The sequence below is a fragment of the Ursus maritimus genome, unplaced genomic scaffold (genome assembly GCF_017311325.1).
Source record: "Ursus maritimus isolate PB19 unplaced genomic scaffold, ASM1731132v1 scaffold_4, whole genome shotgun sequence".
Lineage (NCBI taxonomy): Eukaryota > Metazoa > Chordata > Mammalia > Carnivora > Ursidae > Ursus > Ursus maritimus.
The window spans coordinates 61,939,740-61,962,220 of NW_024426552.1; positions in this window are offsets into that span (position 1 = coordinate 61,939,740).

Sequence of the window (22,481 nt, forward strand, 5' to 3'; positions counted from 1 at the left end):
ACAGAAACTCAAATACCCAGGAATAAATCTCAAGTATTTATAAATATGAACCCTGAAATCTCTGCTTATCTTTTCCACTGTTATTCATTCTATTACTCATTTAAACATTTACCAAATGATGGAGGATGGAGAAAAAGAAAATGACTGTGAAATCAATTCATTCTAATAATTTCTAGAAAACTTAGTTATTTTAAATTTTTTGGATGAAAAGAGGTTGAAATTATAGAAGTGAAAATTGCAACTGGTGATTTAAATAATCTCAATTCACTATGTTTTATGTCTCCCTACCTTCTAATACTTTATGTCACAATCCAAATGAAAATTCAATAAATATTCTCTAAATTAGAAAATCAAACATTGGTGCTAATGTTACTGCATGAGTTCTAATTAAATTCAAGAGCTTTAAAAACTTACTCTGTCATAGGGAAAATACCTAAAAGATATTTGGCTACAATTATTGCCAGGATATCCTAATTGTAATAATTTGATCCACTGTATAAAAAATGCAAATATATTTTTAAGTTAGTGAAATATTGTGATTTAAAATAGATAAAAACATGTAAAGCATAAAATAGCCAAATCATGTACAACAGCATATACAACTGAAGCTGGTAACATGAAATATAAGTTCTGCAGAAAACCTACAAGTAATTTACAAGCTGTTTAAGAGTTAAAAGTAAAGGTATGATTGTAGTGAAAACATCATCTGGTCATTACATAAATGAAACATAATGCACCGTTAAAATAAAGCATATACCAGTGAATAAGTCTGGTGGCATTACTGAAATAGTTAAAATAAGAAAGCTGCCCAATATTCACAAATCAATCAACATGATACACTACATTGATAAAAGAAAGAAGAACCATATGATCCTTTCCATAGATGCATAAAAAGCATTTGACAAAGTACAACATCCATTCATGATAAAAACCCTCAACAAAATAGGATTAGAGGCACCATACCTCAACATTATACATAAAGGCCATATATGAAAAACCCACAGCTAACATACTCAAAGGGGAAAAACCGAGAGCTTTTCCCCTAAGGTCAGGAACAAAACAGGGATATCCACTCTCACCACTGTTATTTAACACAGTACTGGAAGCCCTAGCCTCAGCAATCGGATAACAAAAAGAAATGAAAAGCATCCAAATCAGCAAGGAAGAAGTCAAACTTTCACTATTTGAAGATGACATGATACTCTATATAGAAAACCCCCCAAAAATTGCTAGAACTGATACATGAATACAGTAAAGTCACAGGACACAAAGTCAATGTACAGAAATCTGTTGCATTTCCAAGGACACCTGGCTGGCTCAGTCAGTGGAGCATGCGACTCTGGATCCCAGAGTTGTGAGTTCAAGCCCTACATTGGGTGTAGAGATTACTTAAAAAAAATACAATCTTCAAAAAAAAGAAAAAAGAAATCTGCTGCATTTTCACATACTAATAATGAAGCAGCAGAAAGAAAAATCAAGGAATCAATCCCTCTTACAACTACACCAAAAACTCTAAGATACCTAGGAATAAACCTAACCAAAGAGGTTAGGAGTTCCCTTAACTCTTCGGCAGAAGACTTGGTTGTGCATACAAAGGGCACGAGTCTACTCAGCTCAGGAGAGAAGTTATGGGGTGCTGAAGAGAGATGCTGCAGGCTGAGATACCGCAGACAATCACAAGCCTGGGGCCCATGAGAATCTCTATTTCCAGGAGATCTCAGTATCTAATGGCAAACAGAGTGGTGCCCAGGAAGACAGAGGATTACATCAAAAATCTACAGACAAACTGTGGTCATTACGGGTGATCCAGAGATGATAGGAGGCATGAGAGGAAGTTGCTAAAGCCTCTGCAGTAAAAAAAGAGTCTTAGGGCAGGAAGAGGGACACCGGTGGAAGTGCCACTGTACTGCAATTTGGACAGAAGTTAGAGCCTTTTGTTGTATAGAGTCCCATCCCATTCAAGAGAGGCTGGTTTGCAAGTCATAGCATCAACTGGAGTAAGAAAAGATCATTAATGTAAAATACACTGTCCCTCAAAGCCAAAAAGACCTGAAAGATGTTGAGCCCATTTTAACATGTGTGGGTGCTAAAAGGGTGATCAGCTGTTTTTTTGTTGTTTTTTTTTTTACATTGCTAGGGATAGAGTGGCCCCCGAGTTGCCAAACAATTTTCAGTAATTTAACAAAGGTAGCAAGACCCTGCTCCATGTGTGGGGCAATGGCTCATATCCTTTGTGAATATTAGTTTGTCCTGAGTGAGTCTGTTACGGGAATCTCCCTGGAGAAGAGTGTCACCAGTGTGATGTCACTCTTGTGCTTCTGGAGAAAACTGGATGTGATTAAATCTTGCCTAGAAAGATTGGATGCAATAACAGGGCTATTGAGGTACCCCATGGATAGCTGGGCAGAGGTGTATTGTGTCCCTTCAAAGATGCAGGTAAACTGCAGCTGAAAGGCTGCTGAAATAGCCTTTTGAACATATTAGCGAAATCTGTAACTGTAAAATATTACCAGTTGCCGATTAGATGGTGTCAGTAATTTCAATAATATTGGAAAGGGGCCTTAATGGGTAAGCTTATTGCATGAAGGTTATGGTAATCCACTCCTCGGCACTATCCTTTCTTTCCAAGTTTAAGAACAGGTCAAATTGCGCTGTTAAATGAAGAAAGAGTAGAAATAATTACCCCTTCTTTATAAAGGTCTTATATATGGGTTTTAATTCTTGAAGGCTCTATTTCAATTTACATTGGGAAATATTAACTATTTTAATCAAGAAGTAGGGATGAGCTCAAGGGAGTCCTATTTTTCTAAGCCTATTGTAAGTGCCAAAGATGTAGTTTAATTTATTACCCACTAGGTCATAACACCCATGCTGAGTATGGGATATTTTAGGGCAATAAATGCTATGAACACAGGAAATTTAAGTAGACAATAGTTTAAATGGTTAAAATATTTGTTCTCTGTTTATATTTGGTGATTTCCTTGTTGAGTGTAGGGGTAACTTATTAAAATGTAATAGGACCCCCGGGCACAGGATTACCTGTTTAAATTTATTGGGATTCTCAGGTATAACTATAATCTGAGCCCCAGCGTCAATTAAGACCACAGAGATGTAGCTCAGCAGATGTTGTAGTAGAAGTGCAAAAGTCAATCAGTGCCTTCTTATCTTTTTGTTACGTAAGTTCTCCTACGACACTTTGGCTTTCCAACTGAGTCAAACTGTAGACCTTTGATTCAGTACTTTATCACCTCTCCATATATCTAAGTATTTGTTTGTCTGTTGGGAGTTTTTTGGAGGTTACTACATATACTTCAGGGAGATCCTCTCTATCCTGCTCATATTTATAAATTTCTGCCTCCAGGGGGCCTCAAATAAGTTTCATTAGGGTTAGGGGCCTCCCCCATGGCAACTGTGGCTTAATTGAGTCAGCTCTGAATTAATCCCTTGGCTTTGCCACAAAGTCCCATAGGTGTTTTTTTCTATAATCTTGAAATATTTGGGATGCAGCTGAACTAGTACTTAAAGGGACATTTATAGCTCTAAATGCTTATATGAAAAAATTATATAATAAAGCAAATAAAATTTATAGCAGTTGTTATTGCTATAATCAGAAACAAAATTAAAGAACAAAAAATGTTCTTTAAATTGATGGGTTAGCAAGAAAGACTATTTATGTGTCAAAAGTAAATACATCCGGGGCGCCTGGGTAGCGCAGTCGTTAAGCGTCTGCCTTCGGCTCAGGGCGTGATCCCAGCGTTCCGGGATCGAGTCCCACATCGGGCTCCTCCGCTGGGAGCCTGCTTCTTCCTCTCCCACTCCCCTGCTGTGTTCCCTCTCTTGCTGGCTATCTCTCTGTCAAATAAATAAATAAAATCTTAAAAAAAAAAAAGTAAATACATCCAACCCTTATAAATAAGATAAAATTAGCTATAACTCCATATTTTAATGCAAAATTTTTGAAGTATAACAACACATATAGAAAAAAGTTCACATCTCAAGTACACGCCTTTGCGTACTTCACCTCTGGGAGAAGGAATGCATTCATTTTTTTATTTCACCAATTAATCTGAAATTAATTTACCACTAAAAATTTATTGTAGTGCTCAAACTCAAGGCTTGGAATAAATTTCATTAGGTTAGGGAGGTGAGGAGATAGTTACCAATGCAGAAGCTTAGGAAAGAGAGAAAATGTAAAGAATTAGCCCTATATTTATCGAGTCAGGAAGGGAAATACAGATTTGTTCAGAGAAAATAGGTAATTCCCCATGACACATATAATACCTGATGTCACCAGTTCTTCCTAAAGAAATCATAGCACATACACACGCTCCCCTGTGCTCTATGCTTTCTCTGTTTAAGGAGAAACGCATGGGCTCTACTATGAATGGCAAAAGAGATAGAATGCCATCCACTAATGTAAACAGTTCTAAGGGATTTGATGTGTTATATTACCCTACCACCATCTCAAGCTTCCTCCAGTTAAGTTTTAACAGTGAAAATTCTTCAAATCATCATACTATGATCAAAAGTGTGCTATTTCCCATTATACATGATAAAGCATTATTCTAACAATAGCAGATACTGACTGCCACCATGAGATACATTATTATGACACAGTTAAAAAATTTCTAAGGCAATACACATTTTATATATTTAATAAAGAATACGTAAAGGTTGGGGCGCCTGGGTGGCACAGCGGTTAAGCGTCTGCCTTCGCCTCAGGGCGTGATCCCGGCGGTGTGGGATCGAGCCCCACATCGGGCTCCTCCGCTGTAAGCCTGCTTCTTCCTCTCCCATTCCCCCTGCTTGTGTTCCCTCTCTCGCTGGCTGTCTCTATCTCTGTCGAATAAATAAATTAAAAAATCTTTAAAAAAAAATATGTAAAGGTTAAAGTTCTACACTGATGTACTTTTTTTAGTGGGGAAAAATACACACATGGAAACACATTTACGCTCCAACTCAATTTTCTCCATCATCTCTACAAAGGCTCTATTAATGTATCCCTTAAAGTTTAGGGGGGGACCATCCTTATTATTCCCCTATGGAATGTTCTCCTCAAACTGGAGATTCACCTAGTACCAGAAGCCTAAAGTCACCAAAGAGCTTTTTAAAAAATACTTTAAAAACAAATGTATAAGCTGCTGCTAGAGAGTAGATGAACAGCTGTAGATCAAACAGGGACACAGCTCTGCCCAACCCCGCACTAAGGTATATGTAAGTTAGCAGACAGCAATGAGTGAATGCTTTTCTAAACCATTAGATCAGCTCTGTCAGATGTAGCTTTCTGCAATGATGGAAATGTTCTCTATTTGCACTATCGGATATGGTAGCCACTACCCACATGTGGCTATTAAGCACCTGAACTACATGTAGTTTGTGTAACCAAGGAAAAGAATCTTAATTATTTTAAATTTAAATATCCACATAAGGCTAATGGCCAACATACTGGATAGCACAGTTTTAGATTCTTAGTCTTTTTATAGAGCTAAACTACTTATCATGCATGGATTCCTCACACCAGGGACTGCAAACTGGTGATACATGGACCAAACCTGGCTGACAAAGGAGTTTGGTTTTGTGATCACAGCATTTTTACTGTTAATGTAAATTAAATACTTTTAGACAGGGTACTCACCAGTTGACCATTATATCTAACATTTCTTGTTCTAAATTCTTCACATGTATTACCTGAATCTTTATGACCTTTATATAAGTTCTATGATTACATACTATTTTCTCTAACTTACAACTAAGAAAAGTGAGACACAGGGGGATGAAGTAATTTGCCAACTTACTGCTAATAAATGCCGGAGCCAAATTTTGAATATAAAAAGTCTGGTTCCAGAATCCAAGCATGCACTACATCACCAGGCTCTCCACTGCTTGCAGGCTAGCTTTTTTCTTCCAATCACCATAAACCTCACAAGCTACATATATTCCAAACCTAAGTTCTTCAAAGTAATTATTAGTCTCCACTTCACCCTTGTTTTAAGGGATGAAAGGAACTTCTACTTCGAAACAACAGCCAATTACTAGCAAAGGTTACAGGCTAAAATAAAGAGACAGCTGGTTTTGTTACCGTTGTGAGCAGGGGTCAAGTAACCAGCATTCCTTTCTTCATCTCCAAGAAAGGACATCGACCTCTAAATTTTCTTATCTTTCCTACTCTCTCAGAGCTACTGAGCCTGTTACATATTTCCACTTTGACTAAGAAGACATTAACAGAACAAGCTGCACACCCCCTCTTCCAAATTCAAACGTGCTGAAATCCAAAAGGAGAAATTCAGAAGAAAAAGGAAACCCTAAACTTAACACTGCTTATTCTTCAAATCACCCCTTTTCTTGTATTTCTTGGAATCACAGACATTGCTGCAAAGTTCTCTATAACATTTCAAAAGAGACCTTTACAAAACTCAAAGTCACGCTCCAGGAAGGGTTAAAGTTCACAGTTAACATTGCTAATAATGAATGCCACTGTTGTTCCTTTATAAAGGAGAAAGAGAAATAAATCAAAGTTGACAAATGTGGCAGTGAACCAGAATCCAGAAACTGTCATAATTACCATCACTGTGGCCACCATTCATGCGTTAGAGGGAGACACAAGGCAGAATGTCAGCCTGTTTTGTGACTAAATTTGGTAGTTTCAGCTCTCCCTTTTCTTACTTTATCATGATGCACTCAGAGATGACTTATACGAGGACTGTGGCCAGGAATCTTCTAGTCATGCATTTCATTCGTCTCCAACTTTCCTCAGTCATTGAGAAAAAACAAGGATGAAGTTATAAGCCACAAGATAAAGAAAACCGTTACAAAGGACTACATGCAAATTCACTACAAGTAACATCAAGAAATATAAACATTTGGTAGTTATGACTGCTTCTGCCACTGGAATGAATTAAAAAATGAAGAACACTAGATTTAATTGCAGGGAGTAAAAAGCTGAGATAATGACAAGTTCAGCTAGTGACCTGAAGGATTAATAAGTATATTTTATAATAGATGTTCTTCAACACATAATTATCATGAAAAGCATTATTATAATAATAAAATAAAATAGAAACATAGATGAACAGAGAAGAGATATTTTATTAAGGGCAAATTTTGTCCATAGTATTGAGTTAAGCGTTGTGTGGAACACAAAAACAGCAAATGAGACTGCTATTAACAGAAATCATCATCCCATTTCATACATTCCAAGATCTAATGCCTTGGTTCTTGGCTCCCAGCAATTTTACTTCTGCTGGATGCTATGGACTACAGAGCCACCTGCAAAATACGTGTGGGGAAGACAAAGCTTTTTACCATTGAATAAAGTTGGACACACCAGATTTCACTGGATGTTAAAGAATATACTCTGGAGGTGCTGTCTGGATGAAACATGAAGTACAAATAGACTTCCAGCCCTCCAACATATATAGATTGTTCTCTAAACAGGGATGCCCACTTTTGATGTTCTCTACCATGAACTGTAGGCGATAGGTCTCTGCTTAGAGAAGACCTAAGCCATTAAAAAAGATTCCTGATTCAGATTACATATGCCACTGGATGTGAGAAAAGGACGAAGCTGACGTGGCTTAACACAAAAGGGAAAGACTGTGGCTAGTCTGAATCCTGAGTGAGACCTGGATGGGAAGGAAGATGATCAAACAGCAAGGAGGTAGGACCATACTCTAGACAGAGGAAAGAACGATGAATTCCCCTGAGAAACATGTCAAGAATTACTCCTGATGGAACAATAGGCAAGTAGAAACATCTTGGGATAACATTACCCTACAAAGAAGTTACTAGCACAACCATTCCTAGGTGGTTGTCCTTGTTGAGTTCACAGGAAACCAACTCCTATGAATAGTGAAAAGTGTTTCCTCAAAGAGAACAAACAATAGGTATCCTAAATTTTTAGGAGAGTAAGGTCAAGGAAGCCTTGATAGGTAGATAAAACAGTTCTGTGTGTGTGACTGTGTGTGTGTGTGTGTGTGTGTGTGTGTGTTTTAATTATTGCTGCTGTTGCTACTAACTACAAATGTGTGGAATGAAAAGGTGATATCCACGTAATGTAACCCCGTTCCTTTGTCAAGGCTCCCAAAGGACCACTGAAATTAAAACTGTCTGATATCTAGTACTTCGAAAATTTTCCTATCATCTGGCCAATCATACCATTTCAAGGAATCTATCTATCCCAAAGAAACAATCAAGGAAGCAAAGGTTTACAGGAGACAGTCTTTGAGACGCTAGTCCACTGTCTTCCTGATGTTGGCCTCGCTGAAATAAATTCTTTTCTTGTTTCACCACCACTTGTTTCTCTACGTTTGGATTTTCAGTGGCAAGTGGCCAAACCTGGTCTGTGTTGGACCCCAGAGCCAGGTGCTCTAGCAGCCCTGTGCGCCAGCTACATCAGGACTCAACCTCAGGCTAGTATCATGGAAAGAGTCTGCTACTGAGTGAGAAGAGCTGTATGCAAGTCCTGGAAGCTTGAACCTCCATGAACCACATTTCCTTCCCTATAAAATGTGGAAGACAGGACCTGTCTCTAAATTCACAGACTCCTTTCTAAGAAACTCAACTTTGCAGTGATTCGGGCCTTCTTAATGAGTGATGGAGACCCACCAAACATCTACTTAGAGGGCAAGACCTGCGGGCAATCCAAAGACATTTAATCCAAATTTCAAGAGACCTATTGTGCTGCATAATCTTCATACTGTTCATTACTGGCTACATTCTTTAAGGACTTGTTGCCTGGGTACATGGTGACCCCAGGAGAATGGCCTATCCTACAGATAGCAAGGGCCACTTTTATGACCAGAAGGGCACCACCAATGAGAACAAGACCATTTTGTTTTACTTTAACTTATTCAGCTGACCAGTCCCTCTGTGGTGGTAAAACTATCGTGCCCTACCACAGATCTGTTTCTCCAAGTGTCCCAAAAATTCTTAACGTACATAGAAATACAATTTACATACACAACAAACAAAAACTATTGGATATACCACAGCAAGTTCTGCAAGTCTACTTTTGTTAAGCCTGCAAAGACTCTCACACAAGTTTTACTGAATGATGATTGTCCAACAGGGATTTTTCCAAGCAAACCATTTCTCCAGAGATGTCTCCCTGACTTCTCTACTAAAAATGGCACTTTGACAGTAGAAAATAAGACAACATTTGAAGATGGGAGTGGAAGGACAAGAAATGCTGTAGAACTCAGGGAAGCTACAAATCATATTGATAAAATTCTGGATGCAAGGGCAATTGGAATGGAACTGTTTGAAGATGAAGCAACAACTTGGTATTGGATTCTCATTGGCCTGATTACCACCATGCTCTTTAGTTGGATGTTTGTGACACTCCTGAGATTCACTGCTGGGTTCCTCTTCTGGGTATTCACGGTGGCTGTTACTGGAATTTTAAGTAATGGAATACGGCACTATTACCAGGAATACAGCAATCCTTAGGGAGACCAAATTCTCTCTTAACCAGGTATGACATCAGGATTCAGACTGATTTAAACATGTACTTTCAACTGAAACAATCATGGTTTGCATTTAGTGAGTAGATTTTAAAAACCATTTTTGTTAAAGTTATAATAATGGAAGAGATTCTTTTTTGGCTAAAGGAAATCTTGGGTGCATATTACATTTCAACTAAAAGAAAAAATAAAACCATTCTAGTTTCTTACTTGAATTGAAAAAAAAAAGGAAGTCTTGGGTTGTTATAAACTGTTAAATATACTTTTCATAATGTCATTAAAGTAAATATGCCTATGATCTTACTAGCTACAGTAAATGGAAAAGTCATTGGGGAAATTTGAGAAAATATTACTTTACAATGATCTCATGCTATTTGCCTTCAACTTAAAATAGTCTGGATATTGATGTTTACAGACATTAACTTGATATCTAAGAAAGGTGTTTTAAAAGGAAAAAATTTTTGATTTTTTAAAACTGTTTTGAAAACACACAAAAAGGGCACCTGGGTGGCTCAGTCAGTTAGCATCAGACTCTTGGTTTCAGGTCATAATCTCAGAGTCATGAGATGGAGCCCCATGTAGGGCTCCATGCTCAGTGGGGAGTCTGCTTAAGATTCTTCTCCCTCCTCACTCTCCCTCCCCCTCTGCTCCTTCCCTGTTCATGTGCTCTCTCTCTCTCTAAAATAAATAAATAAAATCTTGTTGTCCACCAGACCAGAGTGTTCCATGGGCCACAAAGAGAAAGTGCAGCACCGGTATTCCCAGCATGTTAGAGGGCTAAGCCCTGAGGGTGCCCTGGCACTGAGGGAGCATGAGGACCCCATTTACACAGAGACAGCCAGAATCCTTCTTGTGCTTTCTTTCTGCCTCTTCCCCACCCACGTGCTTTCCTGTACCTGTTCCATGGCTGGGCACCAAATGGTTCCACTGGGGTGATCAAAGCCTATTCTTCATGGTCAACATTACCTGGCATAGTTGACAGAATTCATAGCACCTGACCTTTGTCCTGGGCACCACTGTAGATTCAAGCAAAGTACCTGCAAGGGTCTAGTATTTGTCATCTCCCTGGTGACATTTGAAAATGCTTCTACCTTCATCAAAGAAGAATTTAATTGAAAGATGCTTTCTGATCAGAGGGAAGCAAGACGGTGGAAGAGTAGGGGACCTCGTTTCATCTGGCCCCTTGAATTTAGCTAGATAACTATCAAGTCATTCTGAACACCTATGAATTCAACCTGAGATGTAAGAAAATTGCTGGAATTCTACAAATACAAAAGCAACCACTTTTTGCAAGGTAGGAAGTGCAGAGAAGTGAATCCAGGGATATACCCAAAGATAAATGGCAGGGAGAGGGAGCCAGAAAGTGATGTGCAACAGAGCACAAAATCAGAAATTTTTGAAATCTGCTCCAGTGAGATGTCCCTGCCTGAACAGTGCTCAGGTGGCGAAGGAGGGTAGAATCCTAGGTGAGACAGTGTGGTCTCAGGATCCCCAGGGTCACGGAAAGAATGGGGGTGCCCGAGATGGCAGAGTTCCCAAGCGCTGGTGCGGATAAATCAGCTACAATCAGCAAGCCCGGGAGTGGGCTCTCAGCTTGGTTTTCTATAAACCCGAATGGCAGCATGATTGGGCAACTCCTCTCCGTGCAGGGACCCTGCAAGCAGCAGACCCACTGGGACCCTCCTCCCTCCCCTGGGTGTGCACCACAGGAGATCTTTCAGCTCCGGGGCTGGGCATCCAGTGGAGGCCATTTTTATTTTCATCCTCTAAAGCCGTTGGGAAAGCCTTCAGGGAAAAAAGCCACATAAAGTAACCGGAAGCAGCTTACACTGAGCCCAGCCCTCTGGCAAGGGGCAGTGCAACTCTGACCAGGCAAAGACACCTGAGAATCAGCACAGCAGGCCCCTCCCTCCAGAAGACCAGCTGTAACATCAAGGGAATACCAAGTTTACCAAGCACACAGAACTGCAAAATCCAGCACTAGAGGAAAATAGTATATAGCATTCGAGGGTTTTTTCCTCATGATTCTTTTATCTTTCAGTTTAAAATTTTCCTTTTCTTTTTTTTTTCCTTTTCAACTAGTTTCTTATTTTATGAACTTTTTGTCTTTTTTTAACTTTCATTTTTACATTTACATTTTCTAGATATATTCTTCATTTTTGGCTTCCTTTCACTATATTTAATTTTATTTTTGTATATATAGAAGGTTTGCTTTCTTTAAAATTTTGGGATTTAGTGTCTTCTAACAAACAGACCAAAATACACCCAGGACCAAGTGGATCACCCTGTTTTGTCCACCTGGGAGATTATATTCTCTCTTTTTTCCCTTTTTCTTTCTCTCATTCAAACATTCTTCTCTGGGTAAAATGACTAGAGGGAGAAATTCACAACAAATGAAAGAACCAGAGGTAATACTCTCTGCCACAGATCTAATCGATATGGATTTAAGTAAAATGTCAATGCTGGAATTCAGGATAACAATTATAAAGTTACTAGCTGGGCTTGAAAAAAAGCATAAAAGACACTAGAGAATCTCTTAGAGCAGAAATAAAATCTAATCAGTCCGAAATTTAAAATGCTTTAACTGAGATGCAGTCTAAATTGGATGCTCTAACAGCTAGGGTAAATGAGGCAAAAGGGAGAGTCAGTGATACAGAAGACAAGATGCTGGAAAGGAAGGAAGCTGAGGAAAAGAAACAAAAACAACTAATGCACCATGAGGGGAGGCTTTGAGAAATCAGCAATACCATAAAGCAAAACAATATTAGATTACTGGGGTCCCAGAGGAAGAAGAAAGAGAGAGAGAGAGAGAGGAACAGAAGGTATATTTGAGCAAATCATAGCTGAGAACTTCCCTTATCTGGGGAAGGAAACAGGCATTCTAGTCCAAGAGGAATAGAGAATGTCCCCCAAAATCAATAAAAATAGATTAATATTCTAACATATAATAATGAAGGTCGCAAATTTCAGAGATAAAGAGAAAATCCTGAAAGTAGCTCGAGACAAGAACTCCTTAACCTACAAGGGTAGGAACATTAGACCTATCCACAGGACCTGGCAGGCCAGAAAGGGCTGGCATGATATATTCAGGGTGCTAAATGAGAAAAATATGCAGCCAAGAATACTTTATCCAGCAAGGCTCTCATTCAGAATGGAAGGAGAGAGAAAGAACTTCCAGGACAAACAGAAACTTAAAGAAATAGTGATCACTAAACCAGCCAAGCAAGAAATATTAAAGGGGATCCTGTAAATGAAGAGAGCCCAAAAGTAATATAGGCCAGAAAGGAATAGACACAATACACAGGAACAGTAATTTTACAGGTAATACAATGGCACTAAATTCATATCTTTCAATAGTTACTCTGAATGTAAATGCGCTAAATGTCCCAATGAAAAGACTAGGGTATCAGATTGGATTAAAAGGCAAGACCCATCGATACGCCATCTACAAGAGACTCATTTTAGACCTAAAGATACCTCCAGATTGAAAGTGAGGGGTTGGGTAACCATTTATCATGCTAATGGACATCAAAAGAAAGCTGGGGTAACAATCCTCATATGAGACAAATTAGATTTTAAGCCAAAGACTGCAGTAAGGGATGAAGAGGGACACTATATCATACTTAAAGGGTCTATCAAACAAGAAGATCTAACAATTATAAATATTTATACTCCTAATTTGGAAGCAGCCAATTATGTAAACCAATTAATAACCAAATCAAAGAAACACATTGATAATACAGTAATAGTAGGGGACTTCAATACCCCACTCACAGCAATGGACAGATCATCTAAGCAGAAGATCAACAAGGAAACAAAGGCTTTGAATGACACACTGGACCAGATGGATTTCACAGATGTATACAGAGCATTTCATCCTAAAGCAACAGAATACACATTCTTCTGGAGTGCACATGGAACATTCTCCAGAATAGATCATATACTGGGTCACAAGTCAGGTCTAAACAGGTACCAAAAGATTGGGATTATTCCCCGCTTATTTTCAGACCCACAATGCTTTGAAATCTGAACTCAATCACAACAGGAAATTTGGAAGGAACGCAAACATTTGGATATTAAAGAGCATCCTACTAAAGAATGAATGGGTCAACCCGGAAATTAAAGAAGAATTAAAATGCAAGCTGGTACAGCCACTCTGGAAAACAATATGGAGTTTCCGCAAATTAAAAATAGAGATACCCTACAACCCAGCAATTGCACTACTAGATATTTACCTCAAAGATACAAATGTAGTGATCTGAAGAGGTACCTGCACCCCAATGTTCATAGCAGCAATGTCACAATAGCCAAACTGTGGAAAGAGCCCAGCTGTCCATCAACAAATGAATGAATAAAGAAGATGTGGTGTGTGTGTGTATGTATATGTGTATGTATATGTATATGTATACACACACAGAGAGACAATGGATTATTACTCAGCCATCAGAAAGGATGAATACTTACTATTTACATTGATGTGGTTGGAACAGGAGGGTAGTATGCTGAGCAAAATAAGTCAATTGGAGAAAGACTATTATCATATGGTTTCACTCATATGTGGAATATAAGAAACAGTGTAGAAGACCATAGGGGAATGGACGGAAAACTGAGTGGGAAGTCATCAAAGAGGGAGAAAAACCAGGAGAGACTCTTAACTATAGGAAACAAACTGAGGGCTGCTGGAGGGGAGGTGGGTGGTGGGATGGGATAATTGGGTGATGGGCATCAAGGAGGGCATGTGATGTGATGAGCACTGAGTATTATACAAAACTCATGAAATACTGAATACTACATCTGAAACTAATGATATACAATATGTTGGCTGATTGAATTTAAAATAAATAAATAAATAAAATCTTTTACAGAACTACACATACCAAAAAAAACAACTTTTCATAGTAAGACTTTAAAACCATTAACAGGAATTAGAACAAAAGTCACAAAATAAATTTACATTTTTTTAAAAAAAGATGCAAAGATTTACAAAGAATTATATATATTACAGGATTATTTTAAATGGTGATATTTTTAAAACAACCTAGATGTCCAGCAACAGAGAAATGATTCCTCAACAAATTATTTACAGCTTTTTTTATTATTATTAAAAACATATTTAGGGGGCACCTGGGTGGCTCAGACGATTAAGCGTCTGACTATTGATTTTGGCTCAGGTCATGATCTCAGGGTCCTGGGATCCAGAACCATATGGGGCTCCACAACACTAAGCGGGGAGTCTGTTTCTCCCTCTGCTCCTCTACCTGTTTGTGCTCTCTCTCTATCAAATAAATAAAATCTTTTTAAAAAATTAAAAATTAAAAAAAAACACATTTAGGGGAAAGGGGAAATGATCCTATTATAATATTAGGTGATAAAAAGCAAAATATAAGATTCCGTAAAATGTACTGTATCAAATATTTACATGTAAAATGTATACCATAAGGCTGGGTCATAATGCATATACATCTAATAAAGGAATTATTAGGTTTTTTTTAAGATTTTATTTATTTGACAGAGAGACAGCCAGCGAGAGAGGGAACACAAACAGGGGGAGTGGGAGAGGAAGAAGCAGGCTTCCAGCAGAGGAGCCCGAAGCGGGGCTCGATCCCAGAACTCTGGGATCACGACCTGAGCCGAAGGCAGACGCTTAATGACTGAGCCACCCAGGCGCCCCAGGAATTATTAGTTTTAGCTGATTAATTTCTATTTTTAATAGCATTTGTTTCTCTTAGCTATAAAGCATATATTTCAGGCAATTTAGGGAGAAAAAACCATAAAAGTAGAAAAAGAAAATAAAAATCACCTGTAAAGTCACCACTCGGAGGTGAAGACTGTTGGTGTACATTATTTCTGATCTTTTTCCCATGCATTTATCATATTATTTCTATTGTCACAGGGTGACGTTACAAATCTATTTTTGGCAGGGGCTATCTTCTGTGGTAAATAATACAAATTTATTTTTGAGACTTTCAGGTGGCCAAAGAAAATACAGCCTCTTTCATTTCTACGCTGACCGAATCACCCTCAGGAGCTCCATCAGCAATATTTCAATCTTTTCTAGTTCAAACAAAGCTTCAGCTTAAACATTTGCCTATTCAAAATCTGACCTGCCAAAATTGCTGGTTTATGACATGGTCCCTCTGGTAGACTGAGTGTCTTTAGGATAGTCTCTGGGAGCTCTCGACCACCCCGTTCCCACCCTTATCCAGGAAGAGTAAGGGAAACAATACATGATGGGGCTCACGAGATCTTTCTGATCCAGACAATGTCCCCTGGACATCACTGCTCTTGTCAGCTACGGTGCGGCTCTCTTCCTTGGACTGGTTCCTGCTGAGCTGTGGCTGGTCCTAGGCTTTGTGGGGACAGCTTGTGGCACTCCTCCTGGCCTGTGGTCCCAGACAGCTGGCTCTGGCCGTGAAGCCCTGCATGCACAGAGACCTCTGGGCTCCAATACTGCGTTTCTGCAGGGCCACAGGCTCTTCCACACTCCCACACCATCTTCAATTCTCAAAACTCACTGTACTGTCCACTAAAAAAAACAGTCAAGTTTACCACACATAAATGATACCTCAAGAAAAAAAAAAAAAGCTATATCTTTAAAGTGGTAAAGGCAGATTTGCCAAAAATGTTCACTTCAGCGAAAAGGAAAAGTCTCCAAAATAACGAATTAACCACATCATGAAGACATCAGGAAAAAGAAATAACAAAATAAACAACAACATAAAAGAAAAGGAATTTTAAAAATGATTCTAAGGCTTCCAGCTTAAAATAAATGTGTGAATGGCAGGACCCAGTGGTACAGTAAGGGCACAGGGGTGACTCTGACAACACGGGGTGTGCTGTTTACATCATCAACTTAAAAATAAGAATAAAGCTGACTTATTCTTGACACTATGAAGCCAGTTGGCTTCTTCTTGTCACCATGAACCAGCAATTCTTTTCTTTTTTAAGACTTTATTTATTTGACAGAGAGAGAGGCAGCGAGAGAGGGAACACAAGCAGGGGGAGTAGGAGAGGGAGAAGCAGGCTTCCCACTAAGCAGGGAGCTCTGTGCGGGGCTCCATCCCAGAACACTGGGATCGTGACCTGAGCCGAAGGCAGACGCTTAACGACTGAGCCACCCAGGTGCCCCAGAGCCACCCAGGCAACCCTGAACCAGCCATTCTAATCAATGTCGCTGATAAATTATTCTCTGAAAAAAAAATGCGTTGGTCTAAATTCTAACAAGTGCAACAGTTACTATTAAGTTTTAGTAATATATATGTAAACTTGGAGTTGGCACATTTTTATTTCTTAACCTTTAATTAGCATTGTATTCTACCTGGAAGTTATTTCACAGAAATCACAAATTATAAGGGATTTACATTTATGGAATCTAGGGCCTGGCCTCCAATTTGTGTTTGTTTGAAACGACTGGGGCTTGCTCTCGGTGCAGTTCTGTCTCCAACTACACAGTCCTGTGTTTGAAAAGCAGATTCCCCATAAACAGGATGGGCATAGTGGTGGTAATGGAAAAAACCCACCTTAATCATTTCAGCTCTGTCCTTCTACCTTCAAATCCTTCCTGAACCTTGCAGAGTTCACTCTTTTGGAAGTGCTTCTTCACACACTTTCCCTCCTCTTCTCAATTATTACATCCACTCAATTACATTACTATAAGTTACAAGTTTTTCCTGTTTGTATTATAATATCGATTTATTTTGTTACTGGTTTGATTATATGTACACAAGTTTCAATAAGAAAAATTTATTTTCTGGGCATGACTACTATTTCTTTCATTTCATGATTATTACGGACAACAGTTTTCTCATATAGGAAAAGGGGGGGTGTTATTCCGGTTGTCTAGTACTTGGGGTAAGCCACTGGTGGGACCATTTACTAAAATAGGAAATACAGGGGTGCCTGGGTGGCTCCGTCCATTAAGCTCAGGTCATGATCTCAGGGTCCTGGGATCAAGCCCCACATTGGGCTCCCTGCTTAGTGGAGAGTCTGCTTCTCCCTCCTCCTCCGCCCCTCCCCCCTACACGTGTTCGCTCTCGCCCTCTCTCTCGCGCGCACGCGTGCTCTATCTCAAATAAGTAAAATTTTTTAAAAAATAAAATAGGAAATACAGGTGGGGGAAGTGTCTGGGAAAAAATGATTTGGGCTCAATTTTAGACACTGAGTTTGAAGGTGCTGAGGGACCAGCAGATAAAAATGTCCAGTAGGTAGCCAGAAATACAGGTCAAGAGCAAGCTCTAGAAATCACAAACAAGTGGGCCAGTGAAATCACGAAACTGAACAGAAGAGCAGTCAAGTAAAACACAAAAATTAAAAGCCAGAACTTCATGGAACAGCCACATTTAGGGGTAGACAGAGGAAAGGGCACCGGGCAAAGAGAGCAAGAATGAATGAGTGCCGGGGCGAGGACAAGTACCGAGGGGAGAAGAGTAGGTAAACACAGGCAGAAAAAACTGTAAAGTCAATTTGTAAGTTTAAGTCACTTTATTATGAAACCCGAAAGCCAACCACCCTGCATTTGGCAACCAGGACGTGTTCAGTGATCTTTATAAAAGCAGTTCCCGCTCTAGCCACTCTGCTGAAACTTAAATCTGCATAATTACGACACCACAGTCCCAACCCTAGGTGAGCCAGAGTGGGACTCCCGGGGCTCCGGCGGCCTATATAAGGAGGCCCCTGAACCATACACATCTGGATTATTTGAGGCACTTATTTAAAATTGCTGATTCAAAGATCCTACTTCAGACATTCAAATCAGAATCTCAGGAGGCAAAAACAAGACCAGGAGTCTTTAATGAGCTCCCCAGGTAATTCTTACACATGCTCTAGTTTGAGGACCGCTGGTCTACATGCTCTTCATGGCTCAGTCCACTTCTGACATTCTATAGTTCCACAGTTTCTCCTCTCTGAAAACAGGGTGCTAAAGCAAGGACTATTAAAATCTACCCAGAAGTCAGACATTACTTGATAAATATACAATAACTAGAAGTACTCAGGGCAGAAATAATACTTTTGCTTTTCCTTTCCATCAATCCATGCTGATGATGTGGTCCCATCATTCTGACGATGACCACTCTGTGGAAGAAGTGCTCCGGCCGTGGAGGAGGACTACGTCTATACGTAGCTAGGAGACCCCTAGAGATGGGGAATGTGGGCAGGGAAACCATGTAAAACAAGAACGAAAAAGAAAAAGTTCTGCTTGGTGATACTGAGGTGCTAAAAAGAAGTCACGCAACCTAAAAGTGCTACATTACTATTATTAGATACCTTCAAAAGATTCTCTGTGATATTATCTTTCATTTGGTTGGGGGGAAAAAAGCTATATTTCTCTTCGTCTACATTTAGAAATAAAGAGTCAATTTTTTATCATATACAGAGGCAGAGAATCAATGTTTTTCCCCTTAGGGAGGCTACAATTTTAATTAATATTCCCTAATTGATATTGACTTGAATTGACTGATGACAGTCTTATGATGGGCCTTCTGCCAAGCTTCCTGGGTCAGGAGCATGCTGAGCTCCATTATGCACAGAAACCTTTTGTTTTCAGTGCTCTCTGACTATGGCAACACTTTTTAGGTCTCAGAATACTGGAGCCAGAAAGATCCTTGAGAAGCCATGTAGTTCAGCCTTCCATATACTGTTTTCTAAGATCACTCCAACACCTCCCCAGCTGCCACACAGAGTCTAAAGGATCTGCTCCTTTCACTTGGGTTCTTCTGGTTATTTCCTCTTGACTCATCTGTAGCATTCTAAACATTTGATTACCTTGGGAAAGATGATCCTGGGGAATCATTACATTCTGGGTTAGCATGTTTGCTCTAAGGATTTTTAAATAAAACAGCAAGAAAGTGGAAGAGAAGTTAAAAAGTTAGATGCGTTCTATCTATGACTGTATTAACCACAGTGTTCCATAAACAGTTAACACACACACAGATAATGAGTGCAAGTCGGAAGGCTGAAGAGTGGAGAGAACTAAGGAGGAAAGGAAGGGGGTCAGGGTAGAAAGTATTCCACCAGTATGTCACAGGCTGGAAAGAGGCTTTGAAAACACTAGCTTAAGGTATATACACACATTACAGCAAATACACAAATTACTTGCAGGAAGAAAAGCAGGGCAAGGGGAGGAGGCACAAATGCAAAGAAGGAAAGACATTTTATACTTTTAACTAGCTATTACGGGTTTTTGGTTTTTGGTTTTTTTTTTTAGACTCTGAGCATATGGGCTCTTTCATAGGTAATCCAACCTATTTTAACTGCAAACAAGATCACTTTTAAACCATCTCACACGAATAAAAATTTAATCCACTTTATGAGGGCTTATAGAAGATTACACAAACTCATTCTTGTTTGAAATTCTTCTTAAAAATTGTTTGCTTACAGTTTATCCAAATATATCACACTAGAGTATTTAGTCTGTATCTATTTGTTACCCAAATCCCACAGTTTACAGCTAGCCTCAGAATACAGTAACAAGTTTATATGGTTCAGATTGGCAGGCGGTAAACCATCCCTTGACATTTTTCTGACCAATAACTTCAAGTTGTCATAAAGCTATTTAATTTTTTTTTTTACAGTTCCCATGTACCTTGTGCACACGTAATTCCTCCTCTTTTCAGAGAGGTTATGTGCCTTGTCCAGAGTTGACAATAATTTAAACACTAAGCCACAACAGATCTTAGATTCAAATCTTGAATCTTTTTTCTGGCAACAGAATCATTTGAAAATCTGATGAAACTCATGGACCAATTTTCTTCCCAGAAAGGCCCACATATAAATACATTTTGGTATACAATTTTAGAGGATGTAGATCTCGCCAGGGCAAGAGCCTCCAATTTAGAGGAATGAGTACATCTTCTAAGGAGCCACACTCAAGTTCTATGCTGCATCCCACAAGGCACCCCAGAGATCTACTGGGGCTCCATTTCTTAGCTAAATTCATAAGCTGAAAAGGAGTATAAGAAAATAAAAAGAGGGAAAGGTAAGAGTAAAGAGAAAGAAAATGAACTATTTGTTGACCATCTAATATGTGTCATAAATTACTAAATGAAAGAGCTCTTCGCTCTTCTGATTTCTACTTCATTTTTTTTTTTTGGCTCAAAAATGAGCCAGGATTAGTGTTTATAGTAATCTTACACAAGATGAGCTTAAAAAACAAAACAAACAAACAAACAAAAAACGGGGGCATCTGGGTGGCTCAGTCGGTCAAGTGTTGGATTCTTGGTTTCGGCCCAGGTCATGATCTCATGGGTCATGAAACAATCCCAAATCGAGCTCTGCACTCAGGGAGTCTGCTTAAAGATTCTCTCCCTCTGCCCCTCCCCACCATGCATGCATTTTTCTCTTTCTCTCTCTCCCTGTCTCTAAAATAAATTTTTAAAATCTTAAAAAAATAATAAGTAAATAAATAAAACAACCCACTTTCCTACAGAAGTGACTGTAATTCTTGAAGAAAAATAGTCCGAAAATATTAGCAATCATACATCAGTACATCAGTGTTACTGTCTACATGTAGCCAGTCTATGCGAGTTGCACTGAAAATCCAAATGTTTACTAAATAACTTTTTAAGAGACAGAAAGGAGGGGCACCTGGGTGGCTCAGTCGTTAGGCATCTGCCTTCGGCTCAGGGCGTGATCCTGGCATTATGGGATCAAGCCCCACATCAGGCTCCTCAGTTGGGAGCCTGCTTCTTCCTCTCCCACTCCCCTGCTTGTGTTCCCTCTCTCTCTGGCTGGCTGTCAAATAAATAAATAAAATCTTAAAAAAAAAAAAGACAGGATATGCCAAAACTTTAACAGATGGGACCTCTGGGTACTAAAGCATTAGGGGTAATTTTGATTTTCTTCTTTATATACTTTCCTATATCCATTAAAATTCCTGAAAAAAAGTGCAGATGTTGTTTAGAATTAAGGAAGCACCCAGGAACATGTTTCTTGCATGGCAACAGAAGCATCATTTTAGAGAGATGGAAAAAAGATGAGGAAAAGCCAACTCACTTTATGCTTAGCAGCTGAGGGGATGAGCTCTGGGTGTGGAAAAGTTTGCAGCATTCAGAAAAGACCAGACCAGAAGATTAAGAAAGGGGAAGAAAAAGGTCACAGAAAGGAGAATAAAATAGAAAAGTAAGAAGAATATGATGGACGAAACTGCAGTAGTAGCCAATCAAAGACAGGAGTGTGATACAAACATAACCTGAACCCATTTCAGTGCATAAAAATACCGTCTCCTTTTTTATACAAAATGCATGAGTAATACAAAACCAATATTAGGAGCCTCCCCTCTTGGTAAATTTTAGCTCGCCAACCCCCACGTTCAGAGCTCGTCACAGTCTTCACCAGACAATCTCCGCACCCTGAGTGACTGCTATGTGGCCATGCGGGCTCTCTTCCACCCTTCCTGATTCTGGTGGTCTCACCCCCATGTCGCCAGCCTGGGTAGCAGCCAAACCAGGGCAATTCTCGCACTCCCTGACCATGTGTGGTCCAGCAGGGTGGCAATACAGTGAGCTTCCTGTTATGTGGTCCACCATCTGATGCAGGACCCTGCGAATGACCACCAGTCGGGCCACTGATTCAAAATATAGTGCAAAAATGGCACAGTTTGTGCTTTTCCAACAAATGGAGCAACTACAAGAGGGTCGGTCTCAAAACTAGGGAACTGTAAACTGCTGAGAGGCAGGGGCCAGGGATATCTCACCAGGACACTTAACCTTTGAACAATTATTTAATTAAATTCATCTGAAGGTTAGGGACCGTGCACCCCATGCTGGGCACGTTCATATGTATTGTAATGCTCACGAAGGACCTTAATGAAGCAGGTATTGACATCTCCATTGCACAGGTGAGGAAACAGCTCGGAAAGGCTAAATATTCAGTCGAAATCACAAAGCTACTTTGTGGAAGAGCAAAGGTGTTAAGAAGCCCCTGAATCCACACTGCTTCCCTTATACCACAGCTCCTTTAGACTGAGTTATTTGATTTATCTTAATTCTATTCTACACAAGTTAAAAATCAGAAATGACTGGG